Source organism: Anopheles funestus, chromosome 2RL (assembly GCF_943734845.2).
Source record: "Anopheles funestus chromosome 2RL, idAnoFuneDA-416_04, whole genome shotgun sequence".
Classification (NCBI taxonomy): Eukaryota; Metazoa; Arthropoda; class Insecta; order Diptera; family Culicidae; genus Anopheles; species Anopheles funestus.
In genome coordinates, this window is record NC_064598.1 from 7,109,475 (window position 1) to 7,124,328 (window position 14,854).

Consider the following 14,854-nt stretch of genomic DNA (forward strand, 5'->3'; position numbering starts at 1 on the left):
CGAACTGTTCCTTTGTTAAGGATCGCGAACGGTCGAGTGCGGTGCGATGGAATGGGAAAGCTTTTTCGGCTTTTGGCTCAATAAAACATATTGCCTCGTTTCGCATTGACTTCGCGGTAAAGCACTTGGTGCCTGTTGTTGTTGTTGGTTTTTTCTCCTGCTCTTTCTCTCGCTCGGGTCGATTGCGTGGTGATAGCAAATGTGGAAGGAAGCGTTACTGAGGTTTTTGAAGCAAGGAATAAACGAGACGGGTGATATGCCTCGTCTATCGAGCGCGTTAGCGTAAGAAAGGGAAAATTATTTTTCCATTAGTCTGGCCATTAATAAACCGTTTGATTTCCTTTTTTTGTGAGTGTGTGTTGCTTGCGTCCTTTTTAACGTTGCAAAGTTCTACCGTCATGGTGGTGGGTAGATCGTGAGGTTTTTTTTGTCATCCCCTTCAATCGTTGGGAATGGAGGGGAGACACGAAGGAAAATTAGCCTGCGTCATATTTTCCACCATCCAGTCATTCATCCTGTACCGGTTTTATTTGTTTTAAACCATCCTTTGCTTCCAACCGTTCGTTCGTTCCTGAACGAAAGTCAACCTGCCGCCTGTTATCGGCATCAGCATGCCCTACTTCCTAAAAGGCGCTACGGAAACAGAATACCGTCGTCGAAAAATGGTGGAAAATTGAAACATCATCAAAGTGCCTCCGGGCATGGGAAGGTATGGGTCGGATTGAAGGCATACGCTTTCCATGAATTGCTTTACGTTTCATATTTTGAACGTTTTTATTTTCGTTTACCAGTTTTTGTTCTAGCCCATAGACCCCCCCGGTACTGACCGACAGTCGGAAGTCGTCGGTGGGTGACTTTTCACTTTTGTTTCATAGCTTTTTTACCTCTTTTAATCAGCCACGAGGTGAAAACTTTTTAACATTCGGGATGATTTGCCCACATACACACAAAATAGCTTGCCCTTTCTCTCATCCTTCAAAAGACATACGAATGGTGGAAGCTAGTCTGAGTGAGGTTGGTGAGTTTTTGTGAGCCACCAACCCATTTTGAGTCAATAATGCACCAGTCGGTCACAAATATCCATTCTGCTGTTGAGATTCCGATGGAAAACGACACGCAAACAAACGAGCTGGGAAAAAGGTTATTTCTATTTTATGTTTACGCATTTTGCTTCTCGTTTGTAATTTTTTTGTTCTCCCACAAACAAATCAGTTGACCAGTGGAGAGACTATTTTCGAACGGTTACCAATGGTGCGGGACAATTGAGTTTGGAACAATTTTGTGGCGGATCGTTTTGACCTTTTCGAATGGTAACAGATGCCGCAGCTTTGATGTAGGTCCCTCTGGGCGATGGAAATAAGAGAAAACAAAACAAATCGGGCTAATTTTGTTCTGAACAATGTTTTTGTGGGGTGGGTAGAAATGTGACCCATTGCTCTATGATTAGATAAAAATTGCTGGCATATACTTTATTGAGAAGCTTTTCTGAGTTTTAAATGTCTTTAAAAGGTGCTATGAACAGTGGTGAAGTTATTTCACTAATGTTAAGGAAAATTTGCAGTTTTTAAATTTTCACCTAACTTTCCATAAAATATTTAATAAAAATGTTTTCCAAAATTTTTATTAAAAAAGTTTTTCTTTCTTTTTTAACTTTTCTTGAAAAGAAACGTATTTTAACAAATTCGCATTCAAATAAAACAATTTATAAAATTTTGCCAAATTACTCAAAAAAAAGCTAAGGCTATAGTCTAAGGAAAGTTTCAAATTTTTAGATTTTTTTAATTTTTATAGTTATAGGCAAAACTTGGTGCAAAAATGAGCCTCAGTAGAATGACAAATTTATAGATTTTTTACGATTTTTATTATTTTTTATTCTTTTTTGAATTTCAACCATTATTTGAGTGAAAAGAAACTCATTGCAACCAATTGGCATTAAAATAACTCAATTTCATTTTTTTTGCAAAATTACCCAAAAAAATGGCAAGGGGTAAGCCTTATAAAATTTTCGAGTTGAAAATTTTTTAAATTTTTTTTTTTGATTTTTTATTCTTTTTGTATTTTGATGCATTATTTGAGTGAAAAGAAACTTATTGCAACAAATTCGCATTCAAATATATCACATTTAAAAATTTTGCTACATTGGTCAAAAATTAGGAAAAGTTTACATTTTCTCAAACAGGGTATGGAACTTGGATCCTCGAATAACTTCTGGCACAGACATCTGAGGGCTTGGTCGTCCAAGAAGAAAATGTAGCCATTGGTGCCATCTATCGACCACAGGTTAAAGATTGGTGATCGGTTGGATACCGACCGAGTTATAGGCAAAACTTGGTGCAAAAATGAGGAAAATTTTACATTTTCTCAAACAGGGTATGGAACTTGGATCCTCGAATAATTTCTGGCATAGACATCTGAGGGCACGGCCGTCCAAGAAGAAAATGTAGCTATTGGTGCCCTCTATCGACCACAGGTTAAAGATTGGCGATCCGTTGGATACCGACCGAGTTATACGCAAAAGTTGGTGCAAAAATTAGCCTTAGGAGATTGACAAATTTATCAAAATTAATTATTTTTTTGTTATTTTTCATTCTTTTTTTTATTTAAAGCATTATTTGAGTGAAAAGTAACGTATTTTAACAATTTCAAATTAAAATAAAACAAATTAATTTTTTTTGCAAAATTTCCCAAAAAAATCGTAAGGGGTAAGCCTTATGAAATTTTCGAGTTGAAAATTTTTTTAAATTTTTTTCTGATTTTTTATTCTTTTTTATTTTAAAACATTATTTGAGTGAAAAGAAACTTATTGCAACAAATTCGCATTCAAATATATCACATTTAAAAATTTTGCTACATTGGTCAAAAATTAGGAAAAGTTTACATTTTCTCAAACAGGGTATGGAACTTGGATCCTCGAATAACTTCTGGCACAGACATCTGAGGGCTTGGTCGTCCAAGAAGAAAATGTAGCCATTGGTGCCATCTATCGACCACAGGTTAAAGATTGGTGATCGGTTGGATACCGACCGAGTTATAGGCAAAACTTGGTGCAAAAATGAGGAAAATTTTACATTTTCTCAAACAGGGTATGGAACTTGGATCCTCGAATAATTTCTGGCATAGACATCTGAGGGCACGGCCGTCCAAGAAGAAAATGTAGCTATTGGTGCCCTCTATCGACCACAGGTTAAAGATTGGCGATCCGTTGGATACCGACCGAGTTATACGCAAAAGTTGGTGCAAAAATTAGCCTTAGGAGATTGACAAATTTATCAAAATTAATTATTTTTTTGTTATTTTTCATTCTTTTTTTTATTTAAAGCATTATTTGAGTGAAAAGTAACGTATTTTAACAATTTCAAATTAAAATAAAACAAATTAATTTTTTTTGCAAAATTTCCCAAAAAAATCGTAAGGGGTAAGCCTTATGAAATTTTCGAGTTGAAAATTTTTTTAAAATTTTTTCTGATTTTTTATTCTTTTTTATTTTAAAACATTATTTGAGTGAAAAGAAACTTATTGCAACAAATTCCCATTAAAATATATCACATTTTAAATTTTTGCTACATTGCTCAAAAATGAGGAAAATTTTACATTTTCTCAAACAGGGTATGGAACTTGGTTCCTCGAATAACTTCTGGCACAGACATCTGAGGGCATGGCCGTCCAAGAAGAAAATGTAGCCATTGGTGCCATCTATCGACCACAGGTTAAAAATTGGCGATCCGTTGGATACCGACCGAGTTATAGACAAAACTTGGAGCAAAAATGAGGAAAATTTTACATTTTTTCAAACAGGGTAAGGAACTTGGTTCCTCGAATAACTTCTGGCACAGACATCTGAGGGCTTGGCCGTCCAAGAAGAAGATGTAGCCATTGGTGCCATCTATCGACCACAGGTTAAAGATTGGCGATCCGTTAGATATACATCGAGTTATAGGCAAAAGTTGGTGCAAAAATGAGCCTTAGTAAATTTTCATTTTTTTGAATTTTTTGATTTTTTCATTATTTTTCACTCTTTTTTTTATTTAAAACATTACCTGAGTGAAAAGTAACTCATTGCAACCAATTGGCATTAAAATAAAACAATTTAATTTTTTTTGCAAAATTTCCCAAAAAAATCGTAAGGGGTAAGCCTTATGAAATTTTCGAGTTGAAAATTTTTTTAAATTTTTTTTCTGATTTTTTATTCTTTTTTTAATTTAAAGAATTATTTAAGTGAAAAGAAACTTATTACAACAAATTCCCATTAAAATATATCACATTTAAAAATTTTGCTACATTGCAACAAATTCGATTTTATTAAACGTTTCTTCACAAAAAGAGGGGCAATGTATCAAAATACTTGAGATGGAGGCGCCCAGTGGTTTAAAGCAAGCTAGATAATATTTTTATTCAACCATTGGATGGAAACAAGCGCCTTTTTTATGTTATGTTTTTGTTTTTTTAGTTTTATGAAATATTAACAGCAACCTGTTGGGTTTCCACTGGAATCAACATGAATTCTGGAATATATCATTTTTCGTGAGATTTTACAAACATTGAATAGCAAAATCAGCACTGCCATTCATCCTGCTCATAGCTTGTTAAATTTGCATCCCTCTATCATACAATCATCAAGCATGGGGTTTCCTTTTTCGCTATCGATTGCAAGTTTTCTGTTGCACGATAACAAAAAGCGAACGAGAAACGGATTGATGTACCAGCGTCTCAACAAACGGCACAATAAATACGAAAAGAATGCAATTCTTTTCTGCCCTCGTTCCGTGAACCTTTCATCCTTTCCGGATCGACTGCTGATTGGATTTCGTTCAATGGATTCCTTTGCTTGCGATTTTCACTCCGCTCATCGTGAAGGAAAAATATTCGCACCAGCTTCCTGACTGCGGCGATGAAGAGATATGAAAAAATCATAAAATGCGCACATATTTTTCCTACCATCGTGTCGGTAAACGACGTGCATATCTTCTTCAATTGCAGTCAGAATGTTATAGGTATTCACGATGGTCGGCCACAAACCATGAGGTTGAGCAGGAATGGTAAATGAGACGTTTGTACAGTTTTCCGACCGTTTGCATGCGAGTATTTCTATCCTCACACGTGACTACTGAACCGTGGTATGCTGGGTTCGCGGAAAATCAATCCAATGATCTGAAAGAAAGGATAAGAATGTAAGTGGGAATAATGGAGCTTCGTGTTTGATTTTAGCTCATCGATTGAAAGGATGTTCTCTGCGGTAAGTTTGTGAGACAGGTTAGTATTGAAAATAATTTTCTTCTCCAAATTGATGACGAACAACGATTACTACCTACAAGACTTGTAGAAATTCCACTGAAAATGTGTACTTTCATCTTATCGCACACCTGGCCTGCTGTCAGCTTTCGTTTGTGATTTCACCAAACAAAACTGCTGAACTGTGCAGAAGGTACATGTTTCATTGCGGCCTGTTATTGTTCGTTCGTACCGACGGGAGTTTTGTGGTGAACATGTTGCTGCACACGTTGATACTGTCTCGCAGACAAAGGTCACTTTCCGTACAGCCGGTGCCGTGAGCCTGATGATCGATTCGACTGGTGTTGGAATTTTCGTACCCATGAACCGGAAGTAGTACCCGGAAGAAATCTCGAACCGAACCTTCCCCATCAAGTGTGATGCTGCTAAAAACGGAAGGAAGACAAGAGACTGTATCGGAATGCTTGCACCAGTATGCTTGAACGCAAGCATCATTTCCTGCGAACAGTTTCACCTTACCGTTCGTTCGGTATCAAAACCCGACAAGAGTAATATTTGCACCTTTGCAGCATTAGGGAAAGAAGGCAAAAAGGTGTCTTGCTGGTCGGGAGTCTGTGCAGCATCTTTGCTACCGGTGATAGCTTGTGCAATCAAGAAGCATTTCCACCGTTAGCTTCATTGGAGAGTGGTGAAAAATTCTGTGTATTAAAGCACCGGGCTACAAATGGCTGATAAAGTCGATAAGCGCCGTACGTAGCAAAGCGGGCAAACAGAGAATGGATTCCACTGCTTAGAGTGGATTCAGTGCAGAATGGTTGATTTGTTTGCTGGGAAAACCGAAATGGTTTGAACCGATTTGCAGCTATTTGTTGCACAATGTGTGCACGTCGTGTGTTTGTGTGGAGTTGGGAATTTTCACTTTAAAGCTTTCCCGTTTCCCGTTTTCCAGATTTTGTAAGACAATCAAAGTATGTACGGATCGCATAACTGTTTGTTTAGATTAAAGAGAAGAGGTACAAAGTTTGTTAACATGATTTTGAACGTCTTAGTGAAGATTAACCAAATGTAATGAACATTGAAAATTGTTACCGCATATGGAAGAGATGTTAAATTCATTTTTATTACCAAAAGTAGTAAACTTCTTCTTAAATATTTTCTCTTCTTCTATGTCTATGACTACAACCTGCAATTTGTGGCTTTGAAAAGGAATGATAGAAAATTAATAATTTCTCTCTATTAGTGAAGTATGAATCACAAATTATAAAAAAGTTATTGCTGTATATTACAATAAAAAAAACGCGAGTTTCTGAGGATTCTTCAGAACATAATACGATAAATCGTACCAATCTCTATGTTTTTTTTTTTGGAATACTACATTTCTACTATCACCTTGCGCATTGTGGTTGCAGACAGTTGCATTGACTGTTTATTGCTGTACCACAGTGTTGAAATGAAACTAAAACGGAGCACCATATCTGAAATGAAAAGATGGGTCACGAAACAGTGCAACGTAGTGCAGAACTCATTTCAACGTTCCTTTTTCCAATTTTCTTCTTCAGTTTGCCAACATGAAGCATGCCATCTTTCTTCGAACATCACAGCACTGCTATCGCTACACGGTGGAGACGCCCGGTCTTTCACGTACGGTTCGCAAGCGAACATTTAGCGTGTTACATTGTGGTTCCCCCTTTCGCTTCATTCGCTACATGTATGAACCGAGGGGTAAAGGGGATGTGTCATGGACAAGAAGGGCTAAAAAATGTTTGAAAGTAAGCAAGTGTTCGTGCTAAAAGCTTTTCATTTCATTTCACGTTCCATTTCACTTGAGCTGTCCGTGTCATGGTCGACCGTGCCCGCATGCTTAACGCTCTCTCTGTCTCATGGTGGATAGAGATAAGGATAGGGCGAAGGAGAAAAAAACCTGACCTTCTGTAAAGGGGACCAAACACACAGTAACTCTCCGTGTCGGGAACATACAGCATGTATGAATCTAACAATTCCGATTGAAGTCTCTGGAAGCTAATAGTGAAAATTTAACAAATGAAATTTTCTACTTCTATTGCTTTATGAAATTCTCTCTTTCTTCGATGGATTCAAACTGAATGCGCACCGTGTGTACGAGTGTCGCTCCGTTTAAACCACTCCTGTGAAGACGACTAGCTACAAATAAAATTAATTAGACGTATGTCTTACGGGGCTCAAAGCTCGGTCAAATAAAAACAAGCGGCGAGTGCAGCGTCGTGTGCAGCGAATGCAGCGAAACAAGGTGCTTGCAAAAGCTGAAATGTGCAAACATCGTTGCAGCACACACCACTCGACGCTACTCACTGCACAGTAGCCGAGTGTCAGTGCCAGTGTGCACGAAACACGGACGACCTTCTGTCCGGGATAGCAATGGGAGTTGTCTTTTCTTTGGGATTTTTTTTTTTGGTTCTCTTTGCTCAGCTGCCAGTACGCCATTACGCTAGCGCACCGTTGGTGATGATGGGAGCTGGGAGTGTTTTAAGCACCGCTGCCACCATATATGTATGCCCTGATTTTCAACACATCTTTCGGTGTGAGTGTGTGCAAAAGGAGGAACTCTTTGAAATTGTAACAGAAACGCTGTTGCATGCGAAGGCCACGCGGAACCCAACGCCAGAGATCAAGGACCAGGGACCGGGGAAAGACCATTCCATTTTCACCACATTTTGAATTACTTGACCCGATTCCCGGTACACCGAGTGAAGTGTGTACACCAGCAAGGGCGATGCACGATCCAACCGGACACTGGGCCAACCGGTCCATACAGCCGTCCAACCGTACTCGTCCGGTAGAGAAACATTAATTTAATGTTCACTACATTTCTTGTGCCTTCATCACGTTCTCACGCTGTTCTCACAAAGGAAAGCAAACCCTTCTGCCACGATTCCTTTTTCTCTTTGTTGCCTGTTTCTTGCCTTCTTTTTTGTGCTGCTTCTAATGCCTTCCACGGGAGAAAACAGCGGCATCAAAGTTAATTTTTATTATTTTACACTACACACGCGCCCCACAGTACCGTTCGTTATCCTTTGCGCGCCAACAAAACAGCAGACTGGTTGCGGGTACAGCGTTCAGGGTTGCATATTTGCTGCGAAAAACATCATTTGCTCGAGCATGATGCTGTAGAGTGTCCACCTCGCCCGCCCGCACTCTATCGGAGCAGTTCCCGGTCGGAGGGAATGTAGTTTCACTGTACGGCAAGCTGGGTTTTTCTGGCATTTTCTCACCCCCCTCTCTCGTGTGTTTTATTTGTTATTACTACTTTACCTCCAGTGCCGTTATGTGTGCGCATGGTTTCATTTCCTAGTCACTGCACCCACCTAGGGTTCGAAGGAGAGGGGGGGAGAGTGGAAAAAAAGGAAGTTGAATTATGAGCCCGGGTTTTGGTGCGGACGAACGAAACGATGCGCGCGTACTGCATAATGCATTTTCCGGCTACCATAGATTACGCGAGTGTCATAACGCGGCGTACCTTTTTCTTTAAATCATTAGCATGCCGGCAGATAACACGACACCCTAGCATCGGTACGGTAAGGTAGAGTCCCGCGTGTGGACATGTTGATGCCAACCGGATAGCAAAACAGCTGACATTTAATTAATGCTACCCGTGGTACGGTGAAGGGATGCAATTTTCTGGTTTTTGTTTATTGCCACTGGCTGGCTGTGTGCAGTGAACAACAAATAACAAAAAAGAGAACGCAATAGATAGAACATCTGTTTAATAAAGGGCAGATTATGATTTAAAGTATGTCTGACTAAAATTGCAATGTTGGTGGTGCAGATAACAGTTTGTATTAGTTGTTTAATTCTAATTTTACATATATGATTAGAATAATTATTTTCGATAAAATTGCACAGATGGAAACTTTTTGAACCATAAGACAGTGACTGAAATTATGAAAACTTTCACACAAAAATGCATTAATTTAATGTTTTGTTTCATGTATATATACTGTTACGTACAGATGAGCCTTAAAGTATGCAATCTTGAAGTTTAAAGACGCAAATCTCAAAAGTTGATAATTTTCTCCTTTAGTTTAGATCAAATTGATGACAATGGAGTGGAGTGCTTCTTATCCTACCAGCTTTCCGTAATAAGTCAATGATCCCTTAGCTTCAGAGAAGTCGGCTTCAAGACTCTTTCAGCTGTCAAATATCAAAATCTGCGTGCGTTTTTTATTGATCGATTTAGGCATAAAAGTAAATTTACAATAAAATGTACAATGTGTAAAAAATTGAAAAACAATATCCATTAGTAAAACACAAACTTATAAATTACTATCTACTCCATACCTTCAACGTTGTCGTGCTCATAACTTGTAACAAGAAAGCAACCCGTACCATACAGCACCAATGAGGTCGAATTTCAATTAGTGTTAATTGAGAATTCTCACTCTGAAAGCCAAACATTGCGACGTCCTTTCGATGGGAGAAACCATTAACGGTCTCATCATCGTTTCCACACTCATGGTCACCACACCACGGCGACATGCAACCGGTAAACCTTGCACCTTCGCTATCTTGATCTTAGATTAAACTATCATAAATTTAAAAAATCCACTTTTCCACCATACCGCACTCGACTTTTCCTCGCCGCTCGAATCAATTAATAATGTACCACCGTCGTCATGATGGAGGCTTGTGTTTGAGAAGTTAATCGAAAAGGCAACAGCGTTACTGTATGCGATGGGAGCGAATCGGATAGGCGGAAGCAAAAAAAAAAACACACACACACACAAGTTCCCTGACAACGAAGGACAAGAAATGTTGGTCGGAAGGAAGGAAAAATTAATCAAATAAACTATCGCATGCAATCTGCTCCCGGGAGAGCCCGTTTGCCCAACGATTCAGCTTCGTACCATACTGCCCAAAGTCGGAAAATCAGGCACGAAGTGAGTAATAGTGCGAGCGTGTGGGAAAGAATTTTTCGCTTTTCCATTCGAGCTGATCCGGTTCACGCCAGACGAGATTGTTCAGCCATGCACTAGAGACCATTGGCATCAACATCATCTTCACTTGGGAAAACGTTTATTTTCTCTCTTTCTCTCTCACTTCTCGCCATCCACAAGGAGAACGGGACAAAAAGGAAACGAGAAAAATGAAATGAAAATTGCATCGTGTCGAACGTGGGTAAAGCTGAAGGGTGGTCTGTTCGTTCGAGATGAAAGGAAAATTATGTTTCGGAAGCTGCACCAGCACGAATGAATCGAAGAAGCTACAGTGTATGTGTGTATGTGTGTCCCGTCACCATGTCCATGTAGTTTTACGTCCCCACTGCCGACGGGTATGCGACGGCATGGTGGGCAGTTATTCGATAAATGCATGCCAGTGAAGAGACCATCGAAGATTTCCATCATCCTCGGGCAGTTTTTCCCTCGCATCGTTCCGTTCGTACCATCATCAGCATTAGGGCGTGAAAAGTGGGGAAGCAAAATTATGGCTCATGATAGGTGGCAGCTCCCCACGGGATGGAGCTCCCCGAAAACCGTTTTGCCACCATGTTCATGGTCCGCTGGATGGAAAAGACTTTCTCCTGCGCAGCATGATTGAAAATTAGTTTCCGGTCAGTGAAGATTTATCGCAAATTGAGCCTCCACCGAAAAGTGTTCTTCTCGACTCTCTCGAGAAGAAAAGTGTGTCTTTGGGTAAAGGATGTGGAAGCGCTAGCTGAAACAGGTTCAGTTCATGCTGGCCACGATTATGAGATAAGAGCACTTTAACCTCTTGTGCTCAACTTGCAAAACTCGTGTTTAATTACCCACTTGAATTCCATTTCCTCGCAAAATGAATTAAGGTTCGTTTTGTTTTCCGTGCAGGTTGGCACAGAATCTTTTCTAGGTAAGTGTTCAATGTGATCTTGCTTTGACCGTGCTAGCAGTAAGTGAAAAAATGAGACACACTTCTACAAAATCGTTCAATAACTTTAATAGCAACATTTTTAAGTACTAGACACAATAAGACTTACAACATCTTGACCTATTTTTTGCATTATTTCCTACCATCTTGTGTTCGGTGTGAGTGCACAACAGTTCGGAGACACATGTTGTCTAATACTTTCAATGAATGCTAACCGTAAGTCAACAACATATGACACGTTTCGCATAAATCAGTATTCCAGGAAATTCTTCCATGTTCAACAATTTTACGACGAATGTCCTGGAATTGAAATGTCTCTTGTATGTTCGTCAAGTGATATATGCCAAATGAATATGAAACGGTTCGGATTAGTAGGATTCGCGATAATTGAAAGTACTTCTCAGAATGTAAATATGCAGAACTAACATTCCAACAAATTCGTAAGTCAAATTAGATACTTGGGCTTGGAAGACTTGGCTCTTCTAGCCGGAAAATCTAAGAAGAGCTAAATTAGTAGGAAATTTTATAGTTACTAGGAGATATTCATGCGAATTGCATAATTTTTAACGTTATGTTAAAGTTTTTCCTAACATTTCTTGTTAGCTTTTCTTGCAGTACCTTTCATCCCTAAACGATGATATTTTTTCAAGAGAGTTTTTTTATTCCAATAGTTTGTTAGGACTTCGCCTGATGGTATGCAATATGTTCTTGGTATGACCTCCGGAAGCTGTTTAGGGATGAACCAACGAGCAAGATTAAATTCGTAAACGTTTAATGATCGTTTCGCACACGAAATACGCGAATGGAATTGTTGCTTTATTGATAATTAGTAAAATCATATTAGTTTAATAAATTTTGATATAATTAAAATATTTTAACGAGTCGATTCAATCAGTTGTGTGTATAAACTACCGGCAATGATTTAAAACTTCTCGCACCCATATGTCCGTGCGCCCAGTCACTGAAAAGAGGCATTTGTCGGCTGATAAAACATGGCAAGAATATTTATGTCTCGCACACAGTCAGCGCTGACCAAGCATCATCCCTTGGCACACGCGATAAGCGATCCGCACAAACACACATATCGGGCACGGTTTTACATGAGAATAGCTTCGAAACGTTGCGGCCAGCACGAGTAAGGTGAATACATGGTCCCATACACACCCAAAACCACACCGTGTTTCGGAACACCGACCGCCGCCACTCTGCACAGGCCGGAAAACTTGTGCAAAATGGACCAAACACGAAACATATTCTATCGGTTACAGGAACATACACCGACACAAATACACACAAGAGCAACGCTTTTACAGCCATGCTTACCAAAAATGCATGCAAACACCGGTTTGGCTAACATGGTTAAAGTTTCGGAAAAGTTCCGGCCAAGTTGGAGGTTTTCGCTTCAACCGGCTCGTCGCTCCATCTCCTGTTCATGTTCGCATTTGTGCGTTTTTTTTCCTTCTCTTCTCTCTCTGTTATCATCCCCACACACACACACATATACACCAACCCGCCAGTGTCAGGGGAGTCAATGTTCCGCATGGAATGGAGGCAGTTTTCAGGTTCAGTAATGATCAAAGGTGGTTTTAGTGGTTGCTTGCGTGTTCCTGAGGGTGGTGGTAGAAATCCCACCCCGCCACTATACCAACTACACCCCCCAAACCGGTACGATGTCTCGTTATTTTCAATGGAAAAACTTTTTCCAACAAACCCCACCGCCGTATTTCAGTAAATTGGGTATCCTTTGCTCTCTCGCCTCCCTGTTTTTTTTTGTTTGCTCCCATTGAGAAGGAACCGGCATCGAGGGTGCGGTGTCAGTGGGGATGAGTCTGCGGTTGGCAAGCGATACATTGGCGTGAATGGGTTTTGTTCGTAGTTGGCCCCTTCCCCAACAAGGTGAAGGTGATGAAAAAGTTTCACCGTCCGGTGATATGTGTTAACTGATGAAAGCAGAATCACTGGACACCGGTAGCATTCAGTGATACGAGCTCTTTTGAAGCTTGATCCTGCTTCGAAGTGTGTGTCATGTGCTCTTCTTTTTCAGAAGATGTTTTGTTGAAGCGTTAGAGGAAGATGGAAAGATTTGAAAATTAAATAACGACAAACGTTATGACCGCCGGCGTGAGTACACATCCCCTTTCTCTGTTACCAGGGTTTTTTGGGGAAAAGTTTCAATTGAGTTACTAGCTCGAAAGGAAACCGAGCTGGAATGTATGAGGCGACATTATGTTTTGAGACGAAAAGTTTTCGTCTAGACCTCGTAATGATATAAGGTTAGTTGGACGTTCGTCGAGAGTTAATATGGCGTCAATGAAGAAGTGGGAAAGATAATTAACATTTAGAAGAATGTTGCACTTAATACGGTGATAGTGAAGCTTTATTGGGTAAATAAGAAAATATTGTTGAAATTATTGTTTGTATGTAAAAATGTAAAATACTGTTCTTTGTACTGCTAAATACGAAACAAATGCTAAAGAACAACCTTATATAAGACCGTGTATAAGATAAAACTGTTTTTCTTTGTGAAGACGATTTTGATGAGAAAATTGAAGAATCAAATTCAGTTTCTATTTGTATGATAATACTTATAAAGTTTTTAAACAATTTTAATCTCTACTTCTTCACTTCCTAAAACAGGGTATTTAAGAATAAAGTAAAATAAATTTAAAAAAGTTTTACGCAACATAACGAAATAAAAAACTTAATTAATTTCAAAATAACCATTACTACCTAAGGAGTAATGCAAGTAATTGCCTGCAGGAGTAATTGAAATAACGACGCCTAAATGAATGCAATCGGTAGTACGTTTGAGGCACCAAAAATTGAATAGTTAAGATACCAAATATTAGTTAAGTATGCAGTAGTAGCTCATTAAACATCAAACTTTATTTTTACACTGCTTTAATTTAAAAACAAAAAAAATATTGTCGATATTTGACCTTAAAATTCTATGGCGATTATCTCTTACCTGTTCTTTAACACCAAGCAGTAATAAAGTTATTAATTACTCCACTTCACTCAAATCACTTCAAATTATGAGTAAACCACAATAAACAAATTTATCCCAGAGTCCAATCTGTTACCAATAATTAATATATGAATGAAATAAAGCACGTATCAACACTGTGGAATCCATTCAACAAAATGGGAAGTTCACATTATTTTCTGGGAAATTGTTAGCAGACACTGTTAGAAATTACACTTTTACATCAGCAACACACTATAGGGTTTTATTCTTCTTTGCGTTTCAATTTACCACTCATAAAACACGCTACAAACAAGCAGTGATAGAATTCAAGCGAACGAATTACATTTTCCACCAAACACCATCACACTTCCGGTACCGGAAAAAATGCACCATCGTCAACAAATATTACGCTTTACGTACAGCGCAAGCAATACGCCGCTCGGAACAACAGCACGCCAGAAAGCCTTTGCTTTTAGCCACGTAACAGCGCGGAATTTTCATGCAATGCACAATTTTCACTGAAAGCACCATCGGAAACGTTCGCCGTTGGGACCGATGTAGATTTTCGCGGCGATTTCCCGGCAGGCTTCGTGTTCCGGCATTTGACCAAGCCGAGTGACCCGACCGCTTCACTTCGGCTGCTGTTTGAATCACATATCACGCACACACAACCCTGCTCGTGCGTATCCTGTGACGTGACGGATCGGTATTTTGTAGTGTAGCGTAACGATTTTCTCCTGCGTTATGTTGCGCTACAGCTGCAAGGAAATTCCCCTCCCT

General features: G+C 39.3%; 1 protein-coding gene across 1 annotated transcript in view; it reads right to left on the bottom strand.

Annotated features, from left to right (window-relative positions):
- The window catches only part of LOC125766414 (connectin-like), a 97,284-nt gene extending 82,674 nt beyond the window's left edge, over positions 1 to 14,610 (bottom strand). Inside the window, exon 1 of the mRNA XM_049432372.1 lies at positions 14,075 to 14,610. The gene's annotated coding sequence lies outside the window, so the exon portion shown is untranslated. The remainder of the gene's footprint in view (positions 1 to 14,074) is intronic.
- Positions 14,611 to 14,854: the final 244 nt, after the last annotated feature.